Source organism: Neopsephotus bourkii, unplaced genomic scaffold, assembly GCF_033783945.1.
Source record: "Neopsephotus bourkii isolate Nb327-2 ecotype Australia unplaced genomic scaffold, CSIRO-AGI_Nbou_v1 NB_1346, whole genome shotgun sequence".
In the NCBI taxonomy this organism is placed as follows: domain Eukaryota; kingdom Metazoa; phylum Chordata; class Aves; order Psittaciformes; family Psittacidae; genus Neopsephotus; species Neopsephotus bourkii.
Genome location: NW_026901826.1, coordinates 4,754,280 through 4,768,790, shown reverse-complemented (window position 1 = coordinate 4,768,790; position 14,511 = coordinate 4,754,280).

Sequence of the window (14,511 nt, the reverse complement as noted above, 5' to 3'; positions counted from 1 at the left end):
ACAATTAAAAAAACTCAGTGTATATTTTTTGTCTTTAACTTCAGCTCTTGAAATTAAGTTTTTTTCTTAATTACAATTCTTCGTTGACATGGTTTCAGAGAAACAGTTTAAAACAGGAACCATGAATGCTAAGTACAAAAGCCAGTAAGATAAAACACATTATTCTAAGACACTACTATAGGGTCTTTTTGGTAATCCAATAATTATTTGATGATCAGAAAGACGTTTGTCCTGAGCAGCCAGCTCTGGATGACCTTATTTCAGCAGGGGGATTGGACTAGATGATTCCACGAGATGCCCTCCAACCTCAATGATTCTGTGATTCTTTCTTTGCCATGTCAGACATTTCATTATCATTTCAAAGGGGCTCATCTTATATAAACAGTAAAAAGACCTATTGTTTTCTGTTGCTATGTGCCAGTCATTTCCCAAACACTTCCCCTGGTGCGTGAGTGCATGCACACATGCATGCACACATGCATACTCTCCCTCACACAAAAACATGCACATAGGTCTGTGTTCTTACCTACTCTATATGAATATTGACTTGGTTATAATAAAAAGCACAACTAGAATTTATTTTAAATGCCTATGTCAGAGTGATAGTGCTAGCCAATGCGAAGATGTCATTTTACTAATTGTGTTAAGTCAGTGACCAAATGAAAAGTATGAATGTGCCAGTCTCAGAATTCTTTCAGAAGCAGCTCATTAGGCACCTCTGGTATGTCACATTTCATACACACACATACCATCTCCCACTTCCACAGTGATCATGCCTCTCCGTGGATCTGTGAGAGGCACAGTATTTCAGAAGACTATTAGGACACTGGCATACACTTTAACTCAACACTTTCCCAAGCAGCCATCTGTCAACATGTCTTGAGCAGATCACCTATAAAGCCTGAGTGTTGTGAACCTGAAACACGGTAAGAGATCAATTCCAATTGCACTATGATGTTTCCTATGGAAAAGATAAATCATACAGTAAAACTTCCATTTAAAGTATGTAACCGTACCTTGCTGTTTTTCAAAATACCTCCTTCATGGGGTCTATCAAGTTGCTGAAGCTGCTGGCTTCAAAGCTCTAATGAAAATTTAAACAGTGCTCTTCCATGTACCACTAGTTTTATCACAAATGTTTCCAGCATTTTCTTTCTGCTCTGAACACTGAAGGACAAAGAAGAGTAGCCCACTTGCCTTTTATTGGTCAGATTGAATGTATTTTACCAGAAAGACTCAGATTACTACTGCCTGGCAAATCCTGCAGGAGAGAGAACACCCGGTCCACTTAAAAAAAAAAACCCAAACATATGGAGTTCAAAATCCATAGGTATTATACTAAATTCCAAGTGGCAAGACAATATTTTGAGACAATATAACACATTAGTTGAGGTTTTTTCCACCCTTTTTTCTAGAAATCCTAAGCTATCACAAAACTCGGCTGCTAGGTAGGTGCTTTCTATTTGTAAAATAGCTGAGTATTGAAGACACACTAATGAAGAATTGTTCTGCCAGAACCACAAGCCTCAGGAATGAATGGCTTGCAGGGAAGGGTGAGCAGTAGTTGAGAAGCTGTGAGGAATGTTTGCACTAGCTGATCATATTTAGTGAATGTGTTTTACCAGGGACACTATTTGAAATTCTCAAGTTCCACTAAGTAACACACAGAATGGAAGATCAAAACCTGAGACTAAGTGTCAACATCTTTCAGCATTGTCACTAGCAGCTATCTTTATCTGAAAAGCTACTCAAACTGTTTAACACAGTTGTTTGCATTAATATTACTTATTTTCTTCCTATGTAAATTTAAGTGCTGATCAAAGTTGGCCATAAAGAAAATGTCTATGGCTAAAGGAAACAATCCTTAGACTGAGTATTTGCAAATAATTGTGTATCTCAGACATCAGGTCTAGCATTTTCCTGATGTATTAGGCTTTGCATTGCAGTACTTCAGCATCAAAAGTATACAAAACCCACTTAGCTGGTGCCTCAGCAGCAACTCTGTGGCTATAAATGCTACATTTATTGAGCCTTTCAATAAACTTTTCATATTTAGCATCTGGAACTGCATCAGCTTCATCTGGCTCTTCCAATCACAATCCAACAATGTGAATGCAGTAATCCTTTTGAAAACCACCGTCTGTCAAATGGTAGGCTGCTTTACGTGACACATTCACTGCATCCATATGGAAAGACTCATACAATGACACGTTCCCAATTTGCCACTTATCTAGTGAAAGTGCTCACATGTTATCATCTTACTGAAAAAACAGAACAGTTCTTCTAAGCTGCAAGGATAGCTTCATTGCTCTAAAGTGCTTAAACTCTCTTGGTGTGTCCTTTTCCCCTTTGGAAAACAAAGAAGCACAAGGACCATAACATTAAACAGAACAGCTAATATTTGTCTCTTGTCCATTCATATTAATCAAGTCTTAACAATGGATTTGTAGTAAATATTTATGGAATACTCTCTTGCATCCTTGGAACACATTGTAATTGTTAACACATGGCTAAAAGCCAAATGTTTCTCTGACACACTATCATACTATTAAACAGTTCTTCAATGTTTATATCTATGTATGAAATTTTCTTTAACAGAATAATGAATAATTATTGATTATTAATAATAATTGCCAATTCTTTTTAGAAACATTTCTTTTACCATGCAAGTGAAGCTGTAAAATCACTGTAATGTTAGCTGTTCCCTCCACTTTTACAATAGGTTTGTTTGTATTTCTGGTCTATTGACTATCTGAATACACACGTCTATTGTAGTACAGGCCAGCTTCATGAAGAGGCATAAACACTATTCCCAAGAGAGATTCTGAATTTTATGTAGCAATTGCTTCATGCAAAACAGAAAAAGGACAAAGAACACCTCTCCTGATCTCCCATTCAGGCTAAAAGTTCTGAACCTAATGACATATCCCTTTTCTATCCCTTCCGCTTACTTCTGTGGCTGTTTTGTGGAAAGTTTCATTACAAAGCCTTGAAATGTCCTTCTCATCAATAGAATCGTAGATAGAATCATAGCATTATTTAGATTGGAAAGACCTTTAAGATCATTGAGTCCAACTGTTACCCCAGCACTGCCAAACCCACCACTAAACCATGTCCCTAAGTGCCACATCTACACGCCTTTCAAATACCTCCAGGGATGGTGACTCAGCCCCTTCAGTGGGCAGCCCTTTCCAGTGCTTGACAACCCTTTAGGTGAAGAGTTTTTTCCTAATATCCAATCTAAGCCACCTCTAGCACAACTTGAGGCCATTTCCCCTTGTCCTACTGCTTGTAACTTAGGAGAAGACACAGCCCCCCACCTTGCTACAACCTTTCAGGTATCACAGTATCACAGTATGCTAGAGATTGGAAGGGACCTCAAAAGACCATCTAGTGTGTTGTATAGAGCAGTAAGGTCTCCCCTGAGGCTCCTTTTTCCAGGCTAAACAATACCAGTTCCCTCAGCCACCCCTCATAAGGCTTATTCTCCAGGCCCCTCACCAGCTTTTCTGGACCCACTCCAGCACCTCAGTGTCTCTCTTGCAGCAAGGGACCCAGAAATGAACACAGGGATCGAAGTGCATCCTCACCAGCGCCCAGTACAGGGGGATGATCACTTCCCTATTCTTGCTGGCCACACTATTTCTGATACAAGACAGGATGATGCCTCTTGGCCTTCTTGACTGCCTGGGCACAATCTGGCTCATGTTCAGCCTCCTGGCAACCAACACCCCCAGGGTCCTTTTCCACTGAGCAGCTTTCCAGCCACTCTTCCCCACGCCTGTAGTGTTGCACGGAGTTGTGGCCCAAATGCTAGACCTGGCACTGAGCCTTATTGAATCTCATTGATGGCCACACCCCACCGATCCAGCATGTCCAGATCCAGCATGTCCAGATCCCTCTGCAGAGCCTTCCTACCCTCCATCAGGTCGACACTCCCACTCATTTTGGTGTCATCTGCAGACTTACTGAGGGTGCACTCAATCACCTCATCCATATCACTGATAAAGATACTAAACAGAACTGGCCTGAACACAGAGCCCTGGGGAACATCAGTTGTAACTGGCTGCCGACTGGATTTAACTCCATTAACTGCCACTCTTTGGGCCCAAGCCATTCAGCCAATTTTTTACCCAGAGAAGAGTACACCCATCCAAGCCATGAGCAGTTTCTCCTGTGGAATGCTATGGGAAATAGTGTCAAAGGTTTTACTAAAGGCTAGGTAGACAATATGCACAGCCTTTCCCTCATCAACTAAGTGGGTCACCTTGCCATAGAAAGAGATCAGGTTAGTCAAGCAGGTCCTGCTTTCAAAAACCCATGCTGACTGGGTCTGATCACTTTGTTGTCCCCTGTGTGCCATGTGACAGCACTCAAGATGATCTGCTCCATAACTTTCCCTGGCACTGAAGTCAGACTTAACAGGTATCTAGTTCCCTCAATCCTCATTTCAGCCTTCTTGCAGAGGGGTTTCACATTTGCTAACTTCCAGTCAACTGGGATGTCCCTAGTGAACTAGGACTGATGGTAAATGATTGAAAGTGGCTTAGTGAGCATTTCCACCAGCTCCTTCAGCACCCTGTATCCACGTAGTGAAGACACAGCCTATGAGGAACGGCAGACATAGTAGCTTAGTACAACAGAATGATTTTGGAAATGGCACTGAAGCATCATACAGAAAAATGTTAAGGGAGTAAGTATACTTTAGTGCTCAGCTTTCTTCTTTAACTAGTTAGCAACTGGCATCCATGTTACTTTCTCTAGAATGAATTTCCTGCACAGAAATAAAATGTCTAAAAAAAGTCTAAACCAAGGTGGCTACATTCTAATTGTGAAAACCTCTTTTTCAGGGCAGGAAGGAAATGGGATGATCTCCAGATATCTGTGTGAGTCATAGCACACTAACGAAAGACAGATGGGCATGCTTATTTAGCACAACTTTTTTAACTCCTCATTTGGTGCAACTGTTCTCTTAGCTTTTTCCTTAATTACATTGACAGGAGGTGAAAAAAGCAACAGGTCCCAGGATGTTTGGCTTAGATTTGCCCTGATTTGTACAACTGTAACAGACAAATATTTCAGGATATCATAGGTTAGGATCAGATAGAGACTTACATAAACTGATGTTTTGGATGTTTAGGACTTTATTTCCTTGAATCACAGTTTAAGAATATTATCTTGAGGAGGGAACTAGAAAATCTTGGAGTCAGTGCTGTTAGGACTGCAAAATTGCCACAAGCTCGCCTTCCATTGTAGCTTCAAAATTTATTTTTAGTACTGTGCTTCACTAGCTTCACCAATATCAACCCACCAGAAAGCTACGAATGCTTCGAAAAGCTGGTGGCCCAGAAGTAAGGTTTAAACATAATGATTTTCCATGAGCTGTAAGAGGATCTAACCAATTCCACTGCAGTGGAAATGAGCTCCTATTGCCTAATCCTACCTCAAGCATCAAGTTTTCAGTTTGCTAATGCTACTAAGAAGCTAGACGGTTATTTAATACCCTATTATCTAAAAACAACATTTTGTATTCTGCCTAGTGTGCTCTCTGCTCTTACAGAAACACAAAATTAGCTCAGCTCCAGTTTGAGTGAAGAAAGGCTGTCATACAACCAGAAGTCTGTTGGACAAGAGATCCCCTTCCTTCCATCTCAAGTCCATATCTGGACACAGATGTTTATGATTCTCTTCTAAATCTGTTATCTAAGAGGAGAAGAGGAGAGCAGAGGAAAGGAGAAGAGAGGACAGGACAGGACTATGATTTGTCCACACTGTCAGGTTGTAATAAATTGATTTTGTTATCTTGGTGATGTCTAGGAAGAAAGCAAATAGAAAGCCTCTGCACTGCAGCTATGCTGGTCTTCAGCACTTTGAGTCAGAGAGGGGCTACTTGCAGCAGGGCTAGGGACTTAAACGCTCAAGAGTGCAATTACAAACCATAGGTGTTTGTAGGAACAAAAGATGTGCTATACATGAATACTACAGCAAGGAAAGAAAGAGTACCCTGATAACACCTTCTGACATAGGCTTATTTACTGGGACTTCTGCTAAGTGTATGGTCTGTGAATTCCAGTTATCTGGTCTTTTTTAGCCTCTATGAATAAGTAAATCACAACCCATTAAAAGATTAGCAGCTGTTCTCACTGACTGCTGGTAAATCAGTTTCCAGCCAACCAGTGTAGTACTCCAAGTTTCTAGTAGTTACAAGCCTCTCAAAGACTTACGCTGATAACAAAACTAAAGTCTCACAGCTCAGTAAAGGAGCAAATCTCCTTCCAGGGGAATAATATCGTAAACTGTAGTGCTTGGCATTGTTCCATTCCGCAGACATTTAGTCAGTACCAGCTAGGACTCCAGGAACATTCACTCATGACTGAGGGTGTGAGGTTTTGCTCTGAAGTCTTCTCACAAATTCAGAGCATGCGGAAATCCTGAGAAGTTAGATCCTCCATGCCGTCAGGAGAACATGCACTCCACTGTTGCTCTGCTGATGAGTGAAGCTCTCTGGAGGAAGGGAAGAAAGTTCAGTCACTGCTTGGGCATAAAGTTCAGACCCACAGGCACAGCTGGGGGCTGTGTTCTGCCCTGCAAAGCTGCATCATGCCTCACCAAGCAGCCAAGATCTGCCAGGGTGTGTAGCAGGAGTGAGCACATGAAGTACTGATGACTAACACTTGCCAATCACACCCTTGCACTACTTCCACTTTGATTCAGAAAAGACTGCCTCTTTCTCAGGTTTTATCTTTACATAGGCTCCCTCACTTCCACAGGGTAATTTTTCTGACATGTTGATTTTTCTTATTTAGCATTTGATCTTTTGACAAAAGTCAGCATTTGCTCCCCAGCAGCAGTTTTAGGACAGTTGAAGTACTCTCTTAGCAACTACAGATGATCTGGCTATATCACACAAAAGGCACTTTGTGTCATGACTAATTTGAGATCCTCCCTATTTCTTGTGAAGAGTCAAGCCTTGTTCCCTTACACATAGAGAATTAAATTCTGTGTCTGATTCTTCTGCCTTTTCCACCAAGACACAACGCAGAACAAGCAGACAAGCTCAAGAGACAACACAAAGACATCACCAGCAGCACCTGCTATCTACCCTGCAGGGCTCCTTTGCGTTTCAGTGCATTATGGTACGTGGTACTGAAGGACCACAGGAGCCAATTTTCTTACAACTGTACCTTGAATCAAAAGCCCTCTTTTTTTCTACCTTTCCCAATGAAAGTTTCCTGCTTGGACAAACTTTCAACGGTGCTCTCCTGCCAAAACTTGATTTTCAATTTTCCATGTTTTGATAAATAAATATATGCGTAAATATATATATATGTTTCTGCATGTTCTGGCTTAGGAAGGAGAAGCAGCATCTCAGTCAGGTGTGTGAGTATCTCCACAAATATGTGTTAACTACAACGGTCCTAACTAATGTCTGCTGAACAATATCCCTCTTCGCAAAAGCAGCAGGTGATGCTACAGACTTTTATCTGGCCTTTGCATCGCTGTAGCCACATACATGCGAATGTCTGATAATCATAAAACAAACCTTAGAGGAGGTAAAAGGAAAGCATGATTGCCTGTCCTATTTGTAGGTTCCTTATGCTCTAAGTGAAGCTAATGTATACACAGGTGTCCTGTTCCCAGGAAGCTATATTCATTATGTAACACAATTCAAATATGAATGATTAACCTATAGCATCCAATCTGAGGCAAAACAAGGCTACAAAGTGGGAATAAACACCAAACAAATACATAGATCTTACTGAAGCAAAGATTTCACTTCTAATTCAGTTATGATGGGACATCGGTCTTACAGCTTCTGCTGCTGAGGAAATCTGGCATGCATGTCCCCTTTACTGACAGAGACCTGCTTTCAGAAATAAAACTTCTTGCTTCGGTTACAGTTTACCATTCACATGCTGCTTTGAATAAGTTATGAGAAAGACATCAGGTGTGTCAAAAGGCACTTTATGGCTGCATCTGCAATTACAAAGCAAATCTCCTAGATACTATTTTCTCCTTACTTGTACAGATGCACTCCTTACATAATAACCACTTCAATTTTTGAGCACCTGTGACTATTTCTTAGAATCAACTAGGCTGGCAAGGACCTTTAAGATCATCAAGTCTAACCATTACCCCAGGACTGCCGAGGTCACCACTAAACCACGTCACTGAGGGCCTCATCTCCAGCTTTTTGAACATTTCCAGGGATGCTGATTCTGCCACTTCCCTAGGAAGCCTTTTGCAATGCTTGATCACCCTCCTTTTCCCAGGGACACTGGATTAAAAGCCGTTGCACTCCATCTATTACATATTAAAGTGTAAGAGAGAAAAGGGCCTTAAGGTGGTCCCCTCTTCCAGTGCCTTTCCTAACTGGTTTAGTTTCTGTCCTGTTGCCATTGCTCTAAGTTTTCTCAGACTGCAGCTCTTTAACATAGCTCCACTGCCAGTGATCACTTCTGAGTCCCCATTTCTAAAGAAAAGTAAAGCTTGCCTTGGCTTTGCAGAGCTAGTTTTCTTCCCCAGTCCCTCGAGGACTGAGTGCCATGCTTAGATCTCTTTCAGAGCCTTCTTCCAGTGTGCTTTTTAATTTGAATAAAAGCTGGCATTGAACTTTTCTTCCTGATCTTCCTATGATAGCAGAGGCTAACTTCACTCAGCCAACAGCAGGGACCTTCCCTCAACCCTGTCCTCCTCTGAAATGTATTTAAGCAACCAGTTAGCTGTTTTGAACAACTGCAGAGTGTTAAAAGAAAAGCAAGTACTTTAAATTCTATGCTAAGCCTATAGAAGTAATTAGGCAAATATAATCAACATAAAAAGATATGCCAAAGATGACTGCATATGTGCTGCAGAAAGCAAAATCAAAATTATAGATATTCTAGCAGAGAATTTATAAGAGACATACAGAAAAACACCAACCAAGCACTATGGAACTGGCCTTAGAGCTAAAGATCTGAGCATTTTTTGTCTTTAAACCAAATATTTTGTAACCGTTATTGGGGAATAGCTTTGCTGGTAAGATTCACCACTATTCAAAAACAAAGGCGCAATGGCCTGAGGGAGGCTGTATTGTCTATTTTTTCTCCCCCGATTTCTTTTTTTGTACTGGTTTTAGTCAAAAGATTACAAGTCCAGTGGGAGGGGGTGGGGTGGGGAAGGAACCAACTGCAAAATTTTCAGCCTCAGTTGTTCAACAGCACAAACTATGCTGACCTTTTCCAGACAATTACATAAACCAGCAATGATAAGCAGTAGGGATCCCTATTAAAATACAGCCCACGGCTTTTGTGTGTGTGCATGCCTTCTTTCTGGCCCACAGTTACTGGCCACACTGAAAAAGATTTTATGAAGAAAAACAACAGATATGACAAATTCCAACAGAAATCAGCTTCCAAAAATGAATAGCAAGCATAACCACAGCTGAATTCAACATTTGCCTAATTCACATGGGATGGTCTGAGACATCTTTTATCCTTTATACTCAAACTAGGCATGCTAGTAAAACCCCATTAATCTGTTTCATGAGTCATAGGCATCTTTGTTCTGTGCATTTTGCTGACAGTTTCCTCTCTTTGAGGGTGGAGAATGTGCTTTGTCTAAAGTTTCAACTTGTGTGTTAACTTCTCTCTGGCACAGCGCATGTGCCCTACCCAAGAGACTGTTTTCCTCCACCACATATTGCTACAGCTGAAATCGGCTGAAAATCTCAAGCAGGAAATCCCTTAATGTGAACTACAGAGTTGTGCCTGAGTAGTCTCTACGGAGAGTCCAGGTTACAGGTTCCCAGAGGTCCTACTGCTCATGTACTGTGGCCACTGCAGATCATGTCCCTCTTTTCCCAGTCTTCGCAAAGAAATGGAAATAACTGAGCAGGTGCCTGGTGGCTTGGTTTTTAACATGTAAACTAGACAGTTGTATTTTAAAAAGGAAAGTAACTAAAACTAGCATCTAATGTTTGCTTGTTGGATCACCAGTACAATGATTGCAGTCGTGATTAAGTTGATGCTGGGTTTTGTTAGCACAAAGCATCTTTCTATGGAAAAGCAATGGCAACCTCTCCCACATAGTTTTGAGAAGACCAGATTGCAGTTCCCTGCTATTCCTCTTGACTTCCCTAGCAAGAGCAGGCATTTCTGAGGCATTCTCCAAATAGTGCATGAAGATGGCAACACAAATGAAAAAGTTTTTTTTCTCAAAAGCAAACTCATAATCAGTAGTAATGCACACATAGCCACACAACAATGCATCTGCCTCTCCTCACAGGTCCTACTTCAGCTTCTGAAAAAACATACTTATTAGGATGTATAGTTAATGATTTTCTTCCACTATTCCATTCTCTACTAAGAGATGCTTCTGAGCTCTTAAATAGCTCCACTGAAAATTAATGCTGCTGAGTAAATCAAGGGTTCACAAGCCAGATGCCTGGGAATTTGGCCATGTGATCAATTGTTAATTTTTACTTTCCCATGTGATAAACTATAAAACTTGAAAAAGGATGTAAACTTAAACTTTTAGTCTTCTTGTATTTTGGGGTATTAGCTGAATTACTGACTTCATATATATATCAAATTAGCTGTATGTATCATTTTCACCTCTTATACTCGTAAAATCCTTCATATCATTATACAAATGCCTCACTGAAGAAATGTCAAATGCAGGGGAGAAGACAGTTTATGATAAACTGTGAATTATGCCAGTAACTAAACATACCTGGAAACTCACAGGAACTAAATATACTAAATGAAGAGGCATAAAGTTACAGAACCATTAAATTTCTACACAAATTAATGCTGTAAGTCATGTAAATATCTTCAAGAGTTGTATAAATTATTAGTTGTAAATAAAGATGAAGAAGCATGTGCAAGAACAGCACTAACATGACATTCAGCTGTTGCCAAGTGAGGACAATAAAACAGTGGAACTGGTGTGCTGAGCTGATGTTTTCTTTAAACCCTATTGTGTCGAGTTTAAAAAGTTCATTGAAAAAGCACCAGGCCAGAACAGAACTTGTCAGGTCTGATGCATGTTTCTCTGGTGCTTCACCCTCCTCATGCATTCTCTCCTGCTCGGTATTACTTTTGAAGCAGAAAATTGTTTACCATAAGACAAACAGATAAGCAAAGCTCAATTTTCCTTCTCATTAGCCAGCTTTAGGATGTGAACACTAAGACTGGTGTGTATAATTAATGCAGCAGAGAAAAATACCGTGGATCTGAAGGTGTTTCAAAACATTCTACGATTCTATGATTTTCAGCTGTGCTTAAGAAAGTAAGGAAATTTCTTCTGCCTATTTCTTCTCAGTGCTGTCTTCAGTAGAAGAGGAAGTGGGCTTTAAAGCTACTGTAGAGTGGCTGGTAGAGGGTGGAGAAGACTTGATGTTTCTTTTGTATGAAGTTAAACCGCTGCAAATCAATGGGTTGTCAGAGAAACAGCATGTTGTAAACTTCTTCTTTTTCTGGTGGTGTCAGTTTTGTGCTGTCCAATCCCCCCAGCACTGGAATGTGACAAGACACAGATGAGGCTCTGTGTGCTGCATGCTCCTGCTAACTGCACGATCTGCAAAGATTTTGCCAGAGTTTTGGCCAGTTTTTCTGATGTCCTAACTTCAGCTGCAAAGGCTGAAATTTAGCCTTCCTGGTGCTGTATCCAGGAAGACAGAAATTACTTTTATGTGACCTGTGGTCTGCCTAGGTCATCCACTGCATCCACCTTTGCTGCATCCGAGGATTGCATCTGGAACATTTTAGCTTGTTAAAAAGACAGAGCTAAATTTTGAAAGATTCAAGAGTGTCAACCCACTTGTAGAGCTGTGGAAAGAAACAAGAGGAAGAGAGGCTGATGTTTTCAAGATCACAAACCAGGAATAAAACCAGAAATCTCAACTACTAAGCTTCCTGTTTGCACCACTAAACAATCACTTTCTTTGCACAGAATGTGGAAAGTCTCTTTTGAGCCATTACACAAACCAAAAATTATTTTGTGCATTCTGTACACTAATATAAAGGCAGTGGTGCTATGCAGGACTCGACTACTTTAACTATAAAAGGACAACTCATTCCCCATAGTTACACTCTCGCAGCATATTCACAGAGAGAGTCTAAGCACACCTTTACCTTCTTTTCTGCTAAAGTTTATCTAAACCATCGGCCACAGCTGATCCTAGTGTCCCATTACACAGAAGTTTCCTATAGGAACTCATGTTAGCAGGATGCATCTGGACAGAGGGGACTGAGGTGGCACATAGATATTTGTCACTTAAAGCAAAGAAGTGTAACACAACTAGTTCTTATTAATGAGCAGGAAGAAAGAAATTACCAATTTCTGCAGGATTCTGTACGTTTAAAAAGATTCCTCCTGGCATATGCATCAGCAGATGTCAACTAGAACTGGGGACTGTATATAACAGAATATATAATCATGGTAGAAATATGGTAGATCCATAAACTTTACCTCTCTTCTGAGATCCAATGTGATCAACATGGTATGTTCCACTTTCTTAGCTGGTTTTAAAATACCAAATTCTGCCAGTGCACACAACACAGTGCAGACTGAAGCATCAACAAACCATCTTAATCATTAGGATTTGCCCTGGTTTTGCACAAGAAATGAGATACACTGTAGTCAGTAGCAATGCAACACTTCATCAACACATGTTTTTGATCTCTCCTCCACATGTGGTACCACTATGGTGCTTTAGCTTCTTTAATATTAGCAAGCATACATGGTCTCTCTGACTCCACAGTTCTAGACATAGCTGGGGTGCTTGAAACTAAGGACATAATGAATTCCTTTGCTGGCTCCCCTCTGCTGCTCTCAGCAGATAGCAAGGGCAAGCTTAAATGACTTTGCTATTACCCAGATAGAGAAGGAGACAAGGCAACAAAATGGAACAGTATATGGGGAAAAGAAGGTGAAGCAGTGATAGGAAAGGTGAGCAGTAATAGCTTTGAGATTCTGAACCTGGTAATAACAAACCCCACATGTGAAAATGCATCCCTATCAGGACCAGTGAGACCTCATTCCAATTCCTCGCTCCACCCCTACCAAATAAAAATGCAGGAGGATTTGTTTAAGCTTTCTGATAGCACTCTGGAAACTTAGGAAAAGAGTAGTGTAAAAACAAATGAGTCAGAAAAATGTATGCGGAATGACAATGCATGAGCTATTTTTCTCAAGTGATGCTTGCTTTCCACATTTCTTAAATTCTATGGAGAAGTTATTCACAGCTAGTGCTCCCAAGGCAAGTACAGTTATGCTAGCTTATTTTATAAACTCAAATTTTATATGCTCAAATGGAAAATGCGGTATTGTTTGACTTAATGACTTTTCCTAAACTACTCAGACAGGAAAAGCGTGTGTTCCAGCTGTGTGGTTTGTATTTCACATACATACCATTTTGCCTTGTAGTTATTTTTTTCCCCCTTAATTTTGCAATGTAGTAAGAAAAGATAGACAATCAAGAATATTATAGGTTTACTTTAGTAAGCTGCACTTCTCTATTTCTTCCTTTAGATAATAACAGAAAAATATTAGAAGAACGGAATGTTGTGTCATTTCTCAGAATTACAGTGTAGATCTTCTCCCTCCAGGTCCCAGCATTTGCAACAAAATCACATATAAATATGTAAATTTGTATTCATAAGATGTCCTTTAAGGAAATAGTAAAAGAGAGCTTGAATTATTTAGGATTACTAACTGCCTTTCTGTTTTGTCTTTTTTTTCTTTTTTTCTGCAAAGGCAGAAAGGCAAAAGCAGAAAGGAAGCAATAGAGAATTGGAGGAAAAACTATTTTCCTCTGTAGTATGGAAGGGCAGGAACACTACTCCTGCACTTCAACTGACTTTAAATCATCAGTTAAAAAAAAAAAAAAAAGAAAGTCCAAGTATGAATCAACTAATTAATATATTATCCCTCAGTGTAAATTAAACCATGGAATAATTTAAACTGCTTTGGGTTTCTTCTCAGGTGGACCATGACATCAGTATCAGCAGCTCCTCAACTTTTTTTTTTTCCACCCAGGCAAATATGTAAGGCTTCCCCACTGTTACCCCCTTCTCTCTGCCACTGCTGTACACACAGCTGCAAGAGAAAGGATACTAACAGTCATATTTTGGGAACCAAATTCAGGAAATCAACTTTGTTCACCAACAAAGTGCAGAAGAACTGCCATACATTTCTGTGTCATGATTCAAAAAAAGTTCTATGGACTGAGGAGGGAGCCTGGCTAATCAGCATCACTGAACACAAAGACATAGAACATCAACTGCTCCTAAAGAAGATGACAGGAAAAACCACAAGAAAGATCCTAAAGCAGGAAATCCACCCTTATTCTGGGAATGATTATTTAAAGAAGAATTTAAAAGTTTTCGAAAGGAAATAAGAATAATGGTTTTCTACCTGCCTTTTTAAGCACCCACCCATTAAGGCGGCATTGGGGATTTGCCCCTTTAGATTCTCTTCTTCCTAAGACAATGCATGACTAGCAATGCATTTAGTTCTGTGTGTGAG